The 20286-nt window shown below is 33.9% G+C and overlaps 1 non-coding gene across 1 annotated transcript; it reads right to left on the bottom strand.

Annotated features, from left to right (window-relative positions):
* Positions 1 to 9055: 9055 nt before the first annotated feature.
* Positions 9056 to 9162, bottom strand: LOC136153102 (U6 spliceosomal RNA). Its single transcript, XR_010660342.1, has one exon. It is a non-coding gene; the product is annotated as a U6 spliceosomal RNA (small nuclear RNA).
* Between the last annotated feature and the right edge of the window lie 11124 nt (positions 9163 to 20286).

Below are 20286 nucleotides of genomic sequence, written 5' to 3'. Positions count from 1 at the left end.
AGACAGACATTCAATTTGTAAAGGCTTAAATTAGGACTCAAAGAATGCAACTGTTTACCTAAGGCTGGAAATCCTTTCCCAGAATCGGTCATCCAAGTATTAATGCTTTGCTTGTATCCATAGCATTAAAGGCTTACTTAAGGCACATTAAGGAACTCTCTTGCCTTGGAATGCTTCTATCCTTAACTCAGATATGTTATCTCTATAAACATTTTATAGACTTAAACTTTCCTGAAGTTTTGAGTTTCAGATAGATATCATCTCATGAATTCAGCTTTTTTTCATCCCACTTTAGTTTCTCCTTTGTCATATTTTGTTCAATTGTATGAGGAATTATTCAGCTTTTGTTCTGTCAAAATCTGGCCCCACATGCCCACCCTCAGCCCACTACACACACATAGGATGTCAGAATTAGACCATTCTTTCTTTGAATTATTAAATATTTTCAGTACTACACATTTCATCTGCTATCAGTATGGCAACAGAAGTTTGAGGGCAAAGGAAAACACTCATGTGGTGATTTCAGTTAGGTTGCCTTCAAGTTATTTAAATGAGAGGGAAAAACAAAGCAAAGGATATGCCTGATTCCTGATTCCATACTTCATGAACTTTAAAGAAGCCTAATATTATAACTCTTTAAAAAATGTTTAGGGAGAACAAGAGAGGAGGGTAAAGATATCAACAATGTCATGTATCCAGATTGTAGTTAAAATTAATTTTATTTTATAATAAAATATATGCTCTGTTTAGGGAATATTTGCTCTAAGGACAGGTGGAAAAAGTGAAAACTTTTGCCTTTTGAGTAGAAAATGTGAATACAACTTACTATGACTTTCAACTCTAAAAAATATATAGCTCAAAATTTATGGGATGAATAATCTTTAAGCTAAAACCCCTATGATACCTTTGCTTAATCTAGTGTTTTTCACCTGGTTTGGTGAAATTACCACTTATCCTAAAACATGGTTCATCAGTTTCCACAGGTCTCAAAGTGCTTTTTTTTTAAAGTTGTTTTGGAATATATTCTAACTTTACACAGCCATTTCTTATGGTTGCTTAGCTTAGAAAATCCAGAGGCAGGTGTTTTTTGGCTCCATCTTTCAAATATTCATATTTTTATGGATTCAAGACACTGATTTTTTCCTTATTCAACTCAGAGTATCCATTTTGTTTATAATGTATACTGTTTAGTTTGTTTCAATACTGTCTTGGGTCACTTCTTTGTGGTTATTTATATTTAAACACATGTGTCTCTTAGGGAGTCAACTCTGTTATTAGCCACTAGAGCAAGAATCACTTCTTTTCTACAATGAGGAGACACATAGGGCTGAGAGACAGTGATTGGTAGCTGTTTATATAAAATGAAAAACAAAATTAATCCAGTTTGGAAATAATTTTTAAAAATAAAGAACTTAATTAACATGACATTAACATGATTTACTGATCAGTCTTTTTCCAGATATACTAAAAAATGCCACAAGGCATATTTTTTTTCTCTCTGTCTCTGCTATAAATTGCTTTAATGAAGGAATATTTGCCAATATTCCAAGATAAAAGCAGTAGTAAAGTCTAGAAAAAAACATACTTATTTGTTATAGATTACAATCTTTAATTACTTCTTACAGATAATTGTTACTAACAATTACATGTTACAGATTACAATCTTTACTTGGGGAAAGGTAGGAAGAAAGATAGAACTTACTGTACCTTTTTATAATATGAGGGCTTTGATGGCTCAGATGGTAAGGGATCTGCCTGCAATGCAGGAGACCAGGGTTCAATCCCTGAATCAAGGAGATAACCTGCAGAAAAGAATGGCAACCCACACCAGTATTCTTGCCTTGTTGAATCCCATGGACAGAGGAGCCTGGTGGGCCACAGTCCATGGGGTTGCAAGGAGTCAGACATGACTGAGCAACTAATCACAGGCTAATCTGATAAAAACAGAATGCTTCTTGAACAGTATATTATAAGTCTGGCCAAAACCAGTAGTGTTTTGTCTATCACTAATTCCTTTCATTTCAGTGATTTAATGTTCTCTTTTCATAATTAAAAAAAATAAATCTCTGTTCGTGTCAATTCTCCATTCCAAATCATTAATATAATCCCCACTGAGGATAGACTGAAATTTAAATTAATAATTGAATAATCCAAGCTTCCACATTCATATTCTAGTCTGCTTTTGCAAGTTTTAGTCTCACCTTTCATTGTCATGGGTTCCATACTTCATCTAAACAGAACTGTTTAGATCAGCTATTTTCCCCACTGTTCTTCATTTGGGTTTTCATATACTGGCCCCTTCATTTAAAATATTATATTGCCTCTAACAGGTGATTTTCATGAAACTTTCTAAAACTTTCACTTGAAAGAAATTTCCCACAAATTTAATGCTTATATTCTATCTTGTTTGTTTAAATTTGTCCACCATCTCTTCCATTCTTCCATTAGAAAGTAAACAGCTGAGGATAGGGGCCACAAGAAACCAATTTTTATATTTCAAAAATGTCTGACAGAAGATAGTAGCCAATGGAAAGGATATTTACTTTATTATATATTTTTATGGTTGACAGAAGGTAAGTTTGGGAGGAAGGCATAGTTAGGGAGTTTGGAACAAACACGTGACACTCTGCTCAATGATATGTGGCAGCCTGGATGGGAGGGAGTTTGAGAGAGAATGGACACATGTATATGTATGGCCAAGTCCCTTCACTGTTAACCTGAAACAATAAAAACATTATTAACTGGCTATACACCAACACAAAATAAAAAGTTGTTTTTTGAAATCTATTATTAACTATGTTCCTTCTTTGGAAAGAACACTAGAATCACAGGTGTAGACCTTCAAAAATATACATGCAATGTTCTTGGACTAAAATTGTAATTCAGTTTGAATCTGAACCAAAGTCCCTCTATTAAAAACAAATGAACAAAAAATTACAGTTAATTTTGAAAGTCATTCTAGTATCAAGAGCAATGATATATGAAATTTAAATATTCTGTGGGTCAAGTTGTATTTTACATTATTTGTAAAGTTTTCTCTTAATTATGTAAGTAAATCATGGTCATTATTTCATAAATGAAATAACTGATGACAAAAAATATGGAGAGTAACTTCGGTACACACACCACAAATGTACTTTTTTTAAAATAAAATGAGACCAAACTATTTATACCATTTATATTTATTTTATTAAAGAACATACTTTTCTATTCTTATAAGTATATGCATATATCATTATTTTATTGGTTGCATAACATTCCTATATGGATGGATTGTAATCAGTGAGTGTATTTATGTTAATATTTGGATTGCTTTCATTGCTCAAATATTATAAATAAAGTACCAAGAGATATTCTTACACAAGCATCTTTATCACAGTAACACCAGCTTGGTATTACTGTCAGGTAGGAGTAAGAGTTTCATAAATGAAAGAAAATGTGAAGGTTGTAATTAATGAATTAATTTTAAAAAGTGAAACTTTACATACTTGGAAGTTTTTTTTTTTTTTTAAGATAAAGTGCTGGGGCCACAGTGTACATATATTTAGTAAAAAAAATAATAATATTCTTTCCTAGACCTTACTACTTCACTTTTCTTTGGGGAACTAGGTAAACACTGACATGTATTTCCATATTTGCATTCCTAGCATTAGTATAACAAGAACTGTTTGACAATACTCATTTCCCTCTGCTATGAACTGAATGTTAGAATCCTCCCAAAATTCGTGTTGAGACCTAGTACCCAATGTAATCCTATTAGGAAGTGGGGCCATTGGGAAGTGTTAGGTCATGAGGGTGGAGCTCTCATGAATGAGACTAGTGTTCTTATGAAAGATATCCAACAGACCTCCCTAGCCTCTTCTACATGTAAAGTTACAGTAAGAAGAAAGCTAACATGCAGAAGCAGGATCTCATAGGACATGAAATCTGCTGCTGCAACAGTCTTGGACCCCACAACTTCCAGAACTCTGAGAAGTAAATATTAGCTATTTGTAAGCCTCTCATATATGAAGCCACCCATATACAAAGCTTAAAATCCTTCAAGCCAGGCTTCAACCGTATATGAACCAAGAACTTCCAGATGTACAAGTTGTATTTAGAAAAGGCAGAGACACTAGAGATCAAGATGACAACATTCGTTGGATCACAGGGAGTTCCACAAAAATACCTACTTCTGCTTCATGGGCTATGCTAAAATCTTTGACTGTGTGGATCTCTACAAATTGTGGAAAACTCTTAAAGAGGTGGCAATATCAGGCCACCTTACCTGTCTGTAGAGAAACCTATATGCAGGTCAAGAAGCAACAGTTAGAAGCAGACATGGAACAATGGACTAGTTCAAAATTGGGAAAGCAGTACATCAAGGTTGTATACTGTCACCCTGCCTGCTTAACTTCTATGCAGACCACATCATGCGAAATGCCAGCCTGGATGACTCAAAGCTGAAATCAAGATTGCTGGGAAAAATATCAATAATCTCGGATATGCAGATGACATCACCCTAACGGCAGAAAGTAAAGAAGAACTAAAGAGCCTCTTGACAAGGGTGAAAAGGAGAGTGAAAAAGGCGACTTGAAACTCAACATTCAAAAAACATCCAGTCATGCCACTTCATAGCAAATATATGGGGGCAACAGTGTACACGGTGACAGATTTTATCTTCACTGATTCCAAAATCACTGGGATGGTGACTGCAACCATCAAATTAAAAGATATTTGCTCTTTTGAAGAAAATTTATGACAATACTAGGCAGCATATTAAAAAGCAGAGGCATCCCTTTGCCAACAAGGGCCTATATAGTCAAAGCTATGTGTTTTCCAATAGTCATGTATGGATGTGAGAGTTGGAACATAAAGAAGGCTGAGAATTGAAGAATTGATGCTTTCAAACTGTGATGCTGGAGAAGACTTGAGTGTCCCTTCGACTGCAAGGAAATCAAACCAGTCAATCCTAAAGGAAATCAACCCTGAATCTTCACTGGAATGACTGATGCTGAAACTGAGGCTCCAATACTTTGGCCACCTGATAAGAAGAGCCAGCTCATTGGAAAAGACTCTGATGGTGGGCAAGATTGAGGGCAGGAGGAGAACGGTGCAACAGAGGATGAGATGGTTGGATGGCATCATGAACTCAGTGGACATGAGTTTGAGCAAGCTCTGGGAGACAGTGAAGGACAGGAAAGCCTGACTGCTGCAGTCCATGGGCTGCAAAGAGTCATACATGACTTAGCAACTGAACAACATATATCATATTTCATTTATAGTAGACAGGAGGAACTGACACATCTTCTAAACAATATACATTCCTATCCATTTTAATATATGCCAATCTCAAAAATCATATTATTTCATTCTTTTTAAATTGCATTACTCTGATTCCATAAATATTTGAGAAGTTTTTTCATATTTTTACATATTTCTTCTTTTCTGGGTTTATGCATTTTACGCAGTTTCCTGATGACTTAAGTTTCATTTAAGCAAATATCAGTATTTTTCCTTGTAAGTGGAAAACTTTCAAATTTTGTTCATTTCCTTCTATTTTCAATGCTTTTTGATATAATGTTTATTATTTAATTCTATACTTCAAGTTTCATAACTTTGGTGTTGTTTTTGAAAGTTGAGTGCTTCACTATATGCGTACTCTATTCTAAATTTATATAAAGTGCACTTAAAATTGAATAGTGAGTTAACCATCCATTTCATTTTAATTCTGAAATCTCTTTCCAGTTCTTTGGAACTACAATTTTATCTCATCCTTGTACCTCATCGTGCCACATTATTTTTTAATAAACCTCAATCTGTTCCTAGTCTACACTAATAACTATTTTTCCTGTTAGAGAATACCAATCTACCTCTTTTTACCCATTCTTCTCTTAGTTTCTTGCCTAATAGTTTTAAAGGAACAATTGTATTAATTTCCAATTAATAGTTTATGGAAATACAAGAAACAGTTTATAGAAAAGTAAAATACTCACTGTATGCATCAGGTGCTATACCAGGAGCTGAGCACAAAGTGAGTGGTAAGCTTAGCAAACATATTCCTGGACCATGGAGCACCTCTTTTATATATTGTATGTTTTATCAATTTTATAAATATTATATATGTACATATATATATATATATATTCTTCCCCAGACTAAGTTAATTTATTAAAAGAGATAACTTAGTTACCTCAAATTCATTTTTAATGTAACATAAAAATGCAGTCCATAAAAGTGTTTCTTAATATCTTTTGTTATCATTAGGTGCATACAAAGACTGAGCTTATTGTTAAATATAGCAAAATAAAAAGTATATGTAGAATATCAGTGTATATATGGAAAAATGTAGCCTCAATATTTATATTGAAAGTATTGCCTCCTTTTATATTTTATAAGTTAATGTAGAAATAGTATTATGTATTTGGATCTTTTTATTCTTATTAGACTTTTCTTCATTTACTTTTCTTGCAGCAACTGAGAGAAGGGTTTGAAATCTCAAATGTTAATCGTGGATTTGCTATTTTCCCTTACAACTTGTTGCTTTCCTGGTAGCTCAGCTGGTAAAGCATCTGCCTGCAATGTGGGAGACCTGGGTTTGATCCCTGCATTGGGAAGATCCTCTGGAGAAGGGAGTAGGCCCATTTCGAGTTCCACGGGCAGAGGAGTCTGGCAGGCTACAGTCCACCAGGTCACAAAGAATCTAATCAGATGGACTGAGAGACTTTCGCATTACTTTTTACCACTTCCTACAATTTGTCAGTTTTTTTTATTCCTACTTCTTCTTGTATTTGCTGTTAATGAGTATATATACACTGAACATTTGTATTTCTTCTCCATGAATGTTTCCTTTATAATCATAAAATTATCTCTGTTTATACTGTTTTCCCTCAGGTCAGCTTTGCCTAATAGCAATATATCCACTCTGACTTTCCCTTGATTAGTATTTGCATAGCATAACTTCAGGTTTTTTTTTTTTTTTTTCCATTTATTCATATTAGTTGGAGGCTAATTACTTTACAATATTGTAGTGGTTTTTGTCATACATTGGCGTGAATCAGCCATGAATTTACATGTATTCCCCATCCCGATCCCCCCTCCCACCTCCTTCCCCACCCCATCCCTCTGGGTCTTCCCAGTGCACCAGGCCCAAGCACTTTTCTCATGCATCCTGGGCTGGTGATCTGTTTCATCATAGGTAATATACATGTTTCGATGCTGTTTTCTTGAAACATCCCACCCTCACCTTCTCCCACAGAGTCCAAAAGTCTATTCTGTACATCTGTGTCTCGTTTTCTGTTTTGCATACAGGGTTATCATTATCTTCTTTCTAAATTCCATATATATGTGCTAGTATACTATATTAGTTTTTATCTTTCTGGATTACTTCACTCTGTATAATGGGCTCCAGTTTCATCCATCTCATTAGAACTGATTCAAATGAATTCTTTTTAACGGCTGAGTAATATTCCATGGTGTATATGTACCACAGCTTCCTTATCCATTCATCTGCTGATGGGCATCTAGTTGCTTCCATGTCCTGGCTATTATAAACAGTGCTGCCATGAACATTGGGGTGCACGTGTCTCTTTCAGATCTGGTTTCCTTGGTGTGTATGCCCAGGAGTGGGATTGCTGGGTCATATGGCAGTTCTATTTCCAGTTTTTTAAGAAATCTTCACACTGTTCTCCATAGCAGCTGTACTAGTTTGCATTCCCACCAACAGTGTAAGAGGATTCCTTTTCTCCACACCCTCTCCAGCATTTATTGCTTGTAGACTTTTGGATATCAGCCATCCTGATTGATGTGTAATGGTACCTCATTGTGGTTTTCATTTGCATTTCTCTGATAATGAGTGATGTTGAGCATCTTTTCATGTGTTTGTTAGCCATCTGTATGTCTTCTTTGGAGAAATGTCTGTTTAGTTCTTCGGCCCATTTTTTGATTGGGTCATTTATTTTTTTCTGGAATTGAGCTTCAGGAGTTGCTTGTATATTTTTGAGATTAATCCTTTGTCTGTTTCTTCATTTGCTATTATTTTCTCCCATTCTCAGGGTTGCCTTTTCCCCTTGCTTATAGTTTCCTTTGTTGTGCAAAAGCTTTTAAGTTTCATTAGGTCCCATTTGTTTATTTTTGCTTTTATTTCCAATATTATGGGAGGTGGGTCATAGAGGATGTTGCTGTGATTTATGTCAGAGAGTGTTTTGCCTATGTTCTCCTCTAGGAGTTTTATAGTTTCTGGTCTTACATTTAGATCTTTAATCCATTTTGAGTTTATTTTTGTGTATGGTGTTAGAAAGTGTTCTAGTTTCATTCTTTTACAAGTGGTTGACCAGTTTTTCCAGCACCACTTGTTGAAGAGGTTGTCTTTTTTCCATTGTATATTCTTGTCCCTTTTGTCGAAGATAAGGTGTCCATAGGTTTGTGGATTTATCTCTGGGCTTTCTATTCTGTTCCATTGATTTATATTTCTGTCTTTGTGCCAGTACCATACTGTCTTGATGACTGTGACTTTGTAGTAGAGTCTGAAATCAGGCAGGTTGATTCCTCCAGTTCCATTCTTCTTTCTCAAGATTACTTTGGCTATTCCAGGTTTTTTGCATTTCCATACAAACTATGAAATTATTTGTTCTAGTTCTGTGAAAAATACCATTGGTAGCTTGATAGGGATTGCATTGAATCTATAGATTGCTTTGGGTAGTATAGCCATTTTGACAATATTGATTCTTCCAATCCATGAACACGGTATGTTTCTCCATCTGTTTGTGTCCTCTTTGATTTCTTTCATCAGTGTTTTATAGTTTTCTATGTATAGGTCTTTTGTTTCTTTAGGTAGATATACTCTTAAGTATTTTTTTGTTGTTGTTGTTGCAATGGTGAATGGTATTGTTTCCTTAATTTCTCTGTTTTCTCATTGTTAGTGTATAGGAATGCAAGGGATTTCTGTGTGCTAATTTTATATCCTGCAACTTTACTATATTCGTTGATTAGCTCTAGTAATTTTATGGTAGAGTCTTTAGGGTTTTCTATGTAGAGGTTCATGTCATTTGCAAACATCGAGAGTTTCACTTGTTCTAAAAATATGGAACGCTTCACGAATTTGCATGTCATCCTTGCACAGGGGCCATGCTAATCTTCTCTGTATCATTCCAATTTTAGTATATGTGCTGCTGAAGTGAGCACAACTTCAAGTTTTTTAAAAACATTTTGCAGCTTTATAGGTTATGTGCATCTTTTTTAATAGCACATAGTTGGGCCTTGCTTTTTAATCCAGTATAATAATTATTATTTTTAAGAGGAGTATTTATTCACTTTAAATTTATACTATTTATTTATATGAATAGAATTAATTTTACCATCATAATCTTTATTTTTATATTTGTATATTCTCTTCATTCCCCTCTCTATTCTACTTCATGTGGATCAATTTTTTTTTAATGTTATAGTATTCCACTGTATCTCTACTATTGATTTGGCAACTGTATATTTTTAATAAATGTATATATGGCTACTTTAGAATTTGTCATATCTTTAGCTTACCACTGTTTACCATCAGAAAATGCTACACTTCACTGGCTTCCTTGATAGCTCATTTGTTAAAGAATCCTCCTGCAATGCAGGAGACCCTGATTTGCTTCCTGGGTGAGGAAGATCCACTAGAGAAGGGATAGGCTTCCCATTCCAGTATTCTTAGGCTTCCCAGCTGGTAAAGAACTGTAGTTCAGCTGGTAAAGAATCCACCCGCAATGAGGGAGGCTTGGGTTCAATCACTGGGTTGGAAAGATCCCCTGGAGAAAGGAAAGCCTAATCACTCCAGTATTCTGGGCTGGAGAATTCCATGAACTCTACAGTCCATGGGTTCACAAAGAGTTGGAAAGCACTGAGTGACTTTCACTTTCACATATAACCTAAGAAACTGACAAAAGAGAGTTTAAATGAATGGATGACGGTCTCTCAAGTAGCTTGGGGAGTAATGAATAAAGCTCAAAAATTGCAACCCCACCACTATCTTTTAACAGGAAGCCATTGTTCAGGCCACATTAGTCAAACAAAATAAAGCCCTCGGTGGCTGCCGGGTCTCTATGATATAGATGATTTACCTGCTTAGGCTAAGATTGATATAAAACATTTGCAGAACATTTCTTGTTTAAGACAGGCTTGGTTTCAAAACAACTATAAGAATTGCTTCTTACTAACAATTACCTGCAAAGTTTATCTTTGAATTTCATTTTTCCCACCCAGAATTAGAGAGAAACGAACCCACTTCATATAAAAATTAATTAAATAAAAAATATTATGAACAATATGTGGGTGCATAATAAATAGTCATTCCGTTTCTGGACTTGTGATTCTTTTCTGTCTGAAAATTTAAAAGATAAAAGGTGGAAAAGAAATTGTGCTAATTTGTTTCTCACATTTATTTATAAACTGTTTTGGGGAAGATTTTATAGAAATCTTCTTTTTTGAAAGGTGGAACTTGTATATGCTTTATAATTATATTTTTTCATAATAAATAATTTAAAATTTATTATTGTTAGAAGTAGGTATCTAATCTGGGTTGATTTATATTTGGCATTATAATATTAAGATAAAGAGGTATTGGATTAGATTGCCTCTATCTGATTAAATTGTTTGTGAATATTTTAAAATGGAATAGAAGCTGATAACAAATCCATATTTATTTGTCAGAAACTTTGCAATAACTAACATCAACTATGTGTTGCTTGTTTTCTTTATTTTCTTTTTGCAGGTAATTTTATATTTTCTCTTTAAATTTCATAGACAAAGTAGTTAAGCTCCAGCCAGTCACTTAGCTAATTGTTTATCAAATCCATCAATCTTTTAGGCATCAATATTTTTCACCTGAATTAAAAGTAGAGGTTCTTTGAATCATTCTATTGATTTTTTGGCAATGAACTAACAGAGGATATCCTAACTAATTGACTCTCCTTAATATTACTTTGTGCATGGCTGTTGTCTCTGTCATTCCAAATGGATAATTTTCTCACCAGACAAGGTTCAATCCATGAAAATGTCCAATTATCTAGCACTCAATCTTAGAAATATGTGCATCTGAAGAGGATGTGGGGAAAAGGAGCCCTCCTATATATTTGCTAGAAATTTAAGTTGGTACAGCCACTGTGGAAAACAGTATGGAGGGTCCTCGGAAAACTAAAAATAAAATTACCAAATGATCCAAGAATCTCACTCATAGGCATATATCCAGACAAAACTGTAATTCAAAAAGATCCATGTATCCTTATGTTCATAGCAACACAATTCACACTAACCAAGACATGAAAATAGCTGTCCATTGATATGTGAATGAATAAAGATGTGGTACATATACACAATAGATTACTACTGTCCATAAAATGGCTTTAGCCATACAATTTAAAAAATAAATAAATAAAAGAAATGCCATTTTCAGCAACAAGCGTACAACTAGAGATTATAACACTCAATTCAGTTCAGTTCTGTCGCTCAGTCATGTCTGACTCCTTGTGACCCCATGAATCACAGCATGCCAGGCCTCCCTGTCCATCACCAACTCCTGGAGTTTACTCAAACTCATGTCCACCAAGTCGGTGATGCCATCCAGTCATCTCATTCTCTGTCATCCCCTTCTCCTCCTGCCCCCAATCCCTCCGAGCATCAGGGTCTTTCCCAATGAGTCAACTCTTAGCATGTGGTGGCCAAAGTATTGGGGTTTCAGCTTCAGTATCAGCCCTTCCAATGAACACCCAGGACTGATCTCCTTTAGGATGGACTGGTTGGATCTCCTTGCAGTCCAAGGGACTCTCAAGAGTCTTCTCCAACACCACAGTTCAAAAGCATCAATTTTTCAGAGCTCAGCTTTCTTCACAGTCCAACTCTCATATCCATACATGACCACTGGAAAAACATAGCGGACCAGACGGACCTTTGTTGGCAAAGTGATGACTCTGCTTTTTAATGTACACAGTAAGTGACACAAACTAGAAAGAGTGACAAACAGCACATGATATCACTTATGTGTAGAATTTAAAATATGACACGAATGTATCTTTAAAACAGAATCACAGGTTTAGAGAGCAAACTGGTGATTGTGAAGGGTGAAAGAGTTGGGGGAGTAATAAAACGGAAGTTAAAGTTAGCAAATGTAAGCTTTTATATATAGGATGGCTAAACAGCAAGGTTCTGCTATACTGCACAGGAACTATATTCAATATCTTATGATAAACCATAATGAAAAAGAATATAAGAAAAGAATGTGTGTGTATATATCTATGTATATGTATATATACATACATATATATCTGTAACTGTATCACTTTGCTATACAGCAGTAATTAACACATTGTAAATCAACTATATGTCAATAAAAGATACTAAAAAGAAAATTTTTAATGGTTTAGTATGTAATAATTCTATCAGAAGCATCATTTGAAAGCTGCAGAAAAGTTAGAGGATCGCAGATAATTCTTCAAATGTTTTTTGAAACATTCTGTGATACATTTTTATTTGAATTATTAAACAATCTGTTCATTTGTTGAATAATTTGAAAGTAGTTCTTTTAGTTATAAATATAGAATTCACAGTAGTTGAAAAAAGAAATATGTGCATCTATGAACATCTTATGTGGAAACCAGAAGTACCTGGTAGGGTCTTTCCCCTTAGTTCACCTTAGCTCATGGGACACTAGGTCAGTAGAGATGTGCTCTGTATACCGCTCCAAGTACTTTTGACATTTTGAATACTTTAATAATTTTGAAAATTATATTTTGTCCTTTCCAAATCTCACAGAAGATTGCAGCATCAAAAGTTCAAATGTTTGGCACAAGCTGTTGGAAATGTGTTTGGTGCAAAGAGCTGGGAAAAGACTTTTTCGGAGGAATGACCGTGGGATCCAAAGTTCAATTTTTATGTGATCTTTATGGCCTCTTCTCATTATTTAAACGACTGTGTGCTGTTTATATAATTTCATTTGTCTTTATTTATTTATTTATTTTCTCTTTAAACAATGAAGGTGTTCGGTAAACTATGTAGAAGTTTACGTAGTGAAGGTTTTATCAGAACCCTTTCCCAGGTTCACACATAGAGATGTAAATCATATAGGAGATACTCTCCTCTTAGCAGAGCCACTGTTTGGAATAAATGCCAACATTTTAACTGATATTCTTTTATTTTCTCTTTTTGGAAAATATAGTGCAATACAAATGAGTGAAATATTTGGAGATGGAAGTGGCAGACTGTGACAAAAGGTAAAGAGATCACTTATGTTCTAGGCTCTAAATTCCTTGTGTCTCTCCATTCAAAAGAGACATAGAAATATGTTTTATTTTGGATAAAAAAAATGCAAGTGCTTTGTAAAATAACAGTAAATAAACATAGCACTACTAACTTATTACATACCTAAAGAAAGTCATATAAGTTTCATATACAGCTTGCTCTCTGAGGAAATGCAGGAAGAGTGACATTGTGGGTGATTTGACATTGTCTTGATACCTACACTGGCACTATATATATTCTTGCATTTTTCCCCTGATATTATATCAAACAAAGAAATTTTATAAAACAAATTGATTGCATTTTAATGTATTGAACTTTTACTCTGGCTTATCTTAACAAGTCACTACCTGCCATTAGGACAACTCAAGAAAAAAAGCAAAAATACAAGGAGCCATTATACTGCTGAATATTGTTTACAGTGAATTACTGCACTGATAGTTCCATTTTCACTGATAAAACAAATAAACCAAAGAAGTATTTTGCACTTAATGATACCCCAGGGATCAGGGTTAAAACATGCATTCAACCTAGGCAGTCAGTCATTCTACACCATTTATTTCATGTAAATAAATCACATTCCCATTAAAAGGAAAAGCCAAATGTCACATGGGGTGAAGAGAATCATTCTCCAGGGAAAAAGTAAGAAATTAATTTTCCTCAAACATAAGAGGCAGAGACAGACAAATGAGATCAGTTAATTTGGAAGTCAAATAAATACTTTAAATGATATTTCAGCTTTTTAGATGAAATATTTATTAAATATGAAGTTAAGAGATAAAATTGTAGAATGTCAGATTTTACCTTTATTACATAATAGGTTTATCTTGTATGTATTTTGAAATCTCTTTTGTTTCATTTTCCTTTTTTTTTAATATTTAGGCACTCATATTGTTATAAACCCTGTACTATTATAAGATGTAAAATGGATAATATGGAAACATATTTAACACATTTCTTGATATACAGGCATTTGTTTAATATGAAGGTTTGGTTAGATTATTTTTAAGGATGAATTAAAGCTCAATTTTTATCTTAAATACTTATAACTCACACCTCTTCTTATGATACTTTATATCATTTTAATTAGATTAGCAGTTTTGTTATTTTCTTTTTACTTACCAGGAGTTCATATGATTTAAAATGTGTTTATTGACTATATGCATTTGATTTCTAAGAATCTCCAGATTTACAAAATTTTCTCTAGAAAACTATCCATAATATGGAAATAAGAGGCAAGAAATATATGAAAATAATTTTGAAATTTTATTTCACCTCCTGAAGATTCATCAAGATAATATTTTCTAACATTTCATACATGCATTCCTCTAATCTCCTTGACTTCAAGAAAAAGACTAGATTATTTCTTGATTACATAAAGTTAGCACATGCAAATCTGGATTAAAAGAACCAAATCAGTGTCATTTTTCATAAGACTGTTGTAACTGTTGTTAGGGTAATTGTTGGAAATATTAAAATTTATTTTATATGATGGAAGTACATTTCTGTATCACTGACATTTTCATTTTGGCACCTATCAAAAATTTAGATGAAATGGAAATATATTTTCAATGTAAGTATACAAATTACATTAACCTGACAAGCTTTAAAGATCTTTAAAAAAAAAAACTGACAGTGAATATGATTGTAGATTTAGAGCACAGAAGATGGAAGCATTCATACTTCAAAGAGCATATTCAAATTCCAGGTTCAAGCTGGAACTTGTAGCTTCTAGACTGATTCTTTTTTTCTTTTTTTTCATACTGACTTAAAAAAATTCAACCTAAGTGTTGTGAGTAAAGTTTTATTTGGGGCAATATGAGGGCTATAGACCAGAAAATAGCATTTCAGATAGCTCTGAGAAACTGCTCCAAAAAGGTAGGGGAGAAAGTCAATATATATGTGATTTTGGTGAAGTAAAATCATGTAAGTAATCAAGCATGTATTCCCCCATACCTTTATTTTTTCAGAAGGTTTCTGCTAGTCACAAGGAGCAGTTGTCACCATGAAGGATTTTAGTGCTTTTCTAGATATAAGGAGATATAAAAATTGGGCTCTTAAAATCAGGTATATAGCTATCTGCAGACCTGTTCTGCCAGTTGCCTCCCCACCCCCGCAAGCACAGACTGCCTCATTTCTGCTTTCCACCCTGAACTCCTCTCAGTGGGTGTGGAAAGTCAGCAGCTACAGCAGCACATGCTTTAATCCTTGTAGAGGTAGAGGACAAATGCCAATGGCAAGTGCCAATTTGTAGTTGACATTCACAACTCAACACTGAATACTGTAAAATCATGCCAGCCAACAATAAACTTTCACATATCATATCTGAAAATAAAATAGAATCTATCTTCTCAAAATCTGAGGATGACTATATATAACATATGAGTGAACATGAAGCCAATGCTTAAAGTTTTGCTCTTGCATGTTTGACTTTATAGCACATGGAGCCAACACAACCTGTATTTGTAAATAAAGTCTTATGGAAAGTTATGTTCATTTACTGATATATTGTCAATGACTTTTCATTATTAACAGCAGAGCATGGTAGTTATTTTATGTAGTTATGGACTGCATAGGCAAATTTACTGTTTGTCTCTTAAGAGAAAGTTTGCAAACTGAATAGGTTTTGAATTGTTTTGTCTAGTTTTAAACTTAAGTAATGGGCTCTTGCTTAGTATTAGTATAATAAATAAAAAATTACCATACAATGTAATGGAGGCCAAATGTAGATTAAGTCATATGCACTTAGAGATTTTTCAGATGAAGAGAACCCAAGTATTTTTGAGTTCATGCTTAAGTGGTATTGCATTAAACATCCATATTTCATTGATTACATTGGGCTGGCTATTTGAAAAAGACTACTAGACTTCACAGTATAAATCCACATAAGGCCTTAATAAAGTTAAGAGATACAGTAAGGGAAAGAAAGCACAGGCAACCTCATGGGAGCCCACCTGACTTCTAGGTGAGTTCCCCAGGATCTTTTCTTGATTACCCAGGATGTGCTTAATGCAAAGAATTTGATAATTTACAAAAACATATGAATGCTTTCTCTCAGATGAACAAAGCATAAAGTTACAACATTTTCCAAACACCTAAAGAAACAATCTCTCTAAAATGATTTTCATTATAAAATAATTTAAAGCTCCAGAGATCAGAAGTCAAGATGCTCTTATGTGACACAGAAATTTTCAATTTTAATAATACTAATAATAATTCAGGGCATATAAAGTTCTTGACTGTCCAGATCTTGGCAAAAACCCATTAGCAGCTTAAGCAGTGATAGTCATACTTAAAGTTGTAACCTAGAGGAATTAATTAATTTAAATCATCTAAGAATTTCATAATCTATGAAAGATTTAAAAACTCTTCTAGTTTTAGAATTTAATTTGATATTAAACATAAATAGAGTACTCACTTTTACTTGTGTTAGTATATATGTGTGTGTGTGTGTTTAGAGAAGTATGATCTTTTTCTTAAGTGCTCGTCTGTGTGGGATTTCCATTAATTGCCCCCTTGGTGCTTTCTTGTTGGTAGTCCTTGATGATGATTAAAATTTGAGTCTTTTCATGGAAACCAATAGTATCTACAATGAGTCTCTCAAAAACACGTTTCAGAAGCACTGTAGTACTGTTTTGGGACATTGTATTAGGTGTAAAAATGATTGGATTCCTGCTCTGACCAGTGTTTTCTCTTATGAATGTTTTACAAATCCAGCATAGATCAATCCTGTTGCATCTGGGGAGTCAAGAAAACAAATCCAAGAATATTTTTGTTCCTTCACTTTACTATTAGCATCATTCCATTGGTGTTATTTCACTGTATTCATCATTCCCAAACACATGGAGCAGCATGTTTGCTTTCCTTGAAACATGAAGCAGAGATATCTGAGTTCCTCATTTTATTTTTATACATTACCACATTACTTCACTAAATCCAAGTTAAATCCAAAAATTATCTATGATAAGTAACAGAGATGAAAGAGTCATGAGAACTGAGAACATCCCTATTCCTCATTTTTCATTATCATGAGGAGAAGACAACACTACATTGCAAAATACTTAATTTTTCTGTGTTTATAGACATTATTCTAATGACTAATTTTCCAGGACAAATCAATTGGTTCATAATACCAGATATCTTTCTATTCTGTGGGTGCTTTAAAAATGATCACCTTGTTCTCTTATCTTTGATTCAGGTAAAGTTAAACATGAATATAAGTCTTTAATATCTATTCTTATCTCTTTGCTATGAAAAATAGATACCCTCTGCTGTATAAAGTGAATATAATTTTTAAAAATCCCCCTGCTCTCTTTGAAACTCTTGCCAAGTCCTATAGGGAAACAAATTAATTTCCTGTCATTCATGATTTAACATTTATTTCTTGTTATTATATTTTTTGTGTCACTTAAGCAAAAGTTTTGACTTAGTAAAAAGATACTACATGTAAAGGTAAGAATACAAGAATGATCATGAATATTCTTGCCTTTCCTATGAGTTTTTTAAATGACCTTGTCAGCTGCTTTTAAATATGCCTCATAGTTACAGAATCAAATTTATTATGTGAAAATATTTATGAAAGTTATTGCAATGCAAATAGTAAAGCACATTATTATGCATGAATATTATTTTGTTGCTTCTTTTTCAAGAATTATCTATGTAAATTATTTAAACTGTTTGTTTTTACATAACTCTCTTATTATCATTTCTACTATTTTTTTCTCCATAACAATCGTTATTTGAACTGCCTTATCTGAAGTCTGATACTTAAAAATCAGGATTAGAATGCTCTAAGATCCTGCTTACTTTAAGAAGTGCATAAATTTAAGTTCCTTTGTTTTTAAGGCTCTGTACAGATTCCTTTCATGTTCTTCCATTATCAGTTTGAAAGTTTTTATTCTCAATAATAATGTCCTAGAAACACTAGTTAAAATTTATGCACTTCTGCCAGTTGAATGTTTACTGAGTAACCCTCTACTTATAATGAATAGTTTTTAAAATAAAATGTGATAAAACAAATATAAGACCCAGTTATCCTTTCATACTTCTACATTCTACTCTTTTGGAGAATTCTGAAGAACTTGTAAAGAAATACTTTTTAGGAAGAAAAAAATACAGAGATTGATATCAGATAAATGGACAATATTAACTCAAATAAACAAAAAAAATGAATATTTACTTCCTCATACACATATGCTTCTACTTTATCAAAAATTCTAGTTGATTTACTTTATTTTGCCAGTAAATTTCACACTAATGTTTCCATGACATCTTTGGCTTTGTTTACATTTTGGAATGATTTCAATGTTGACTCAAAATATAGTTTAGAAAGAAATTATTTCATGTTATAATTGCCTTCATAAATTTAATCTTATGATTTTTAACAGATGAACACGTGGTCAATGCAACTGTATACCCCTGACTATGTTTCTTGTTAGAATTGAAACGTTAATATATATAGTAAAATGTTTCAATTCTGCCAGATAACATAGTTACCTATAGTATACACAGTTTCTATATAACATACAATCTCAGTTCAGTTCAGTTCATTTCAGTCACTTAGGGTGTCCAACTCTTTGTGACCCCTTAAACTACCTGTGTATTGATTGGATGATTCTTATTTAAAATACTGATTTTTATTTCCAATATTAGCAGCAAAATAATGTTACCTGTAAACTGACTCATTCTGTTGACACTAATTCACTACATTTTTTTTTTTTCCAGTGAGGTAGAAACTTAAAAGAAGAGTAAAAGGAAGTGGGTACCTGCTGGATTCATGCCCTTCTGGCTGAGTCCTCATAGCTCATCACATCAAATACTCTTGCTTTGAGGCCTTCAATCTCCTTGCCTTCTTACATCTCTGGCACACATGCTTCTGTAAAACTATCCCTAGATTCTTAAACCATCTCACTTATGCCTATTCCTCGATCACTAAATAACACTGGAGAAAATCATAATCTTAAGCAATTTGTTGACACTATGCATTTTCCTCCAAACTTAGGCCAGAATCAACATGTAATAACCATTAAATGTATTTCCATCTGTGAGTACTGATATCCCCAATCTTTACTAGTAGTGGCAATCCTCTTTAGTCCTCAGCTTTTCTCCTCAGTTTCAGCACATATCCTCTGTTCTCTACTGAGAAACCCCAAATTTCCTTCAGGAAAACTGTTGCTTACAGAAACACAGGAAATCTTATATCCTGATCAATGAATTTTGCAACCATAGCCATAGCTGTGAATTTTCCTAAAATATCCTCTGATTTTTAAATAATTTCAATATTAAGGCTGCACAAAAGTTTGATTATAATTTCCTCTCTAGGATTGGATTGTCCAACATAAAAGTAAACCCTTTTCTATCAAATAAAAAACAACTATATATGGGCAAACACCTAATTCAAATACCCAATTTCTCTCTTAATGATAGGATAAATGTGAGTATCCACTCCAGTACTCTTGCCTGGAAAATCCCAAGGACGGAGGAGCCTGGTAGGCTGCAGTCCATGGGGTAGCTAAAAGTTGGACACAACTGAGCGACTTCACTTTCACTTTTCACTTTCATGCATTGGAGAAGGAAATGGCAACCCACTCCAGTGTTCTTGCCTGGAGAATCCCAGGGATGAGGGAGCCTGGTAGACTGCCGTCTATGGGATCGCACAGAGTCGGACACGACTGAAGTGACTTAGCAGCAGCAGCAGCAGCAGCAGCAGCAGCAGCAGCGTGAGTATATTAAATAATTTAAGTAATACTGTAGCATTAGTCACAATAGCCAAAAAGTTGAAACAACGGAAAAATTCATCAATGATGAAACAATAAACAAAATATGGTATATCTGTACAACGGAATGGGCTTCCCTTGTGGCTCAACTGGTAAAGAATCCACCTGCAATGCGGTAGACCTGGGTTTGATCTCTGATTAGGGAAGATCCCCTGGAGAAGGGAAAGGGCTACCCACTCCTGTATTCTGGCATGCAGAATTCCATGGATTGTATGGTCCATGGGATCGCAAACAGTCGGACACGACTGAGCGACTTTCACTT

The sequence above is a fragment of the Muntiacus reevesi genome, chromosome 22, assembly GCF_963930625.1.
Source record: "Muntiacus reevesi chromosome 22, mMunRee1.1, whole genome shotgun sequence".
NCBI classification, from domain to species: domain Eukaryota; kingdom Metazoa; phylum Chordata; class Mammalia; order Artiodactyla; family Cervidae; genus Muntiacus; species Muntiacus reevesi.
This window is presented reverse-complemented; position numbering and strand designations above follow the sequence as displayed.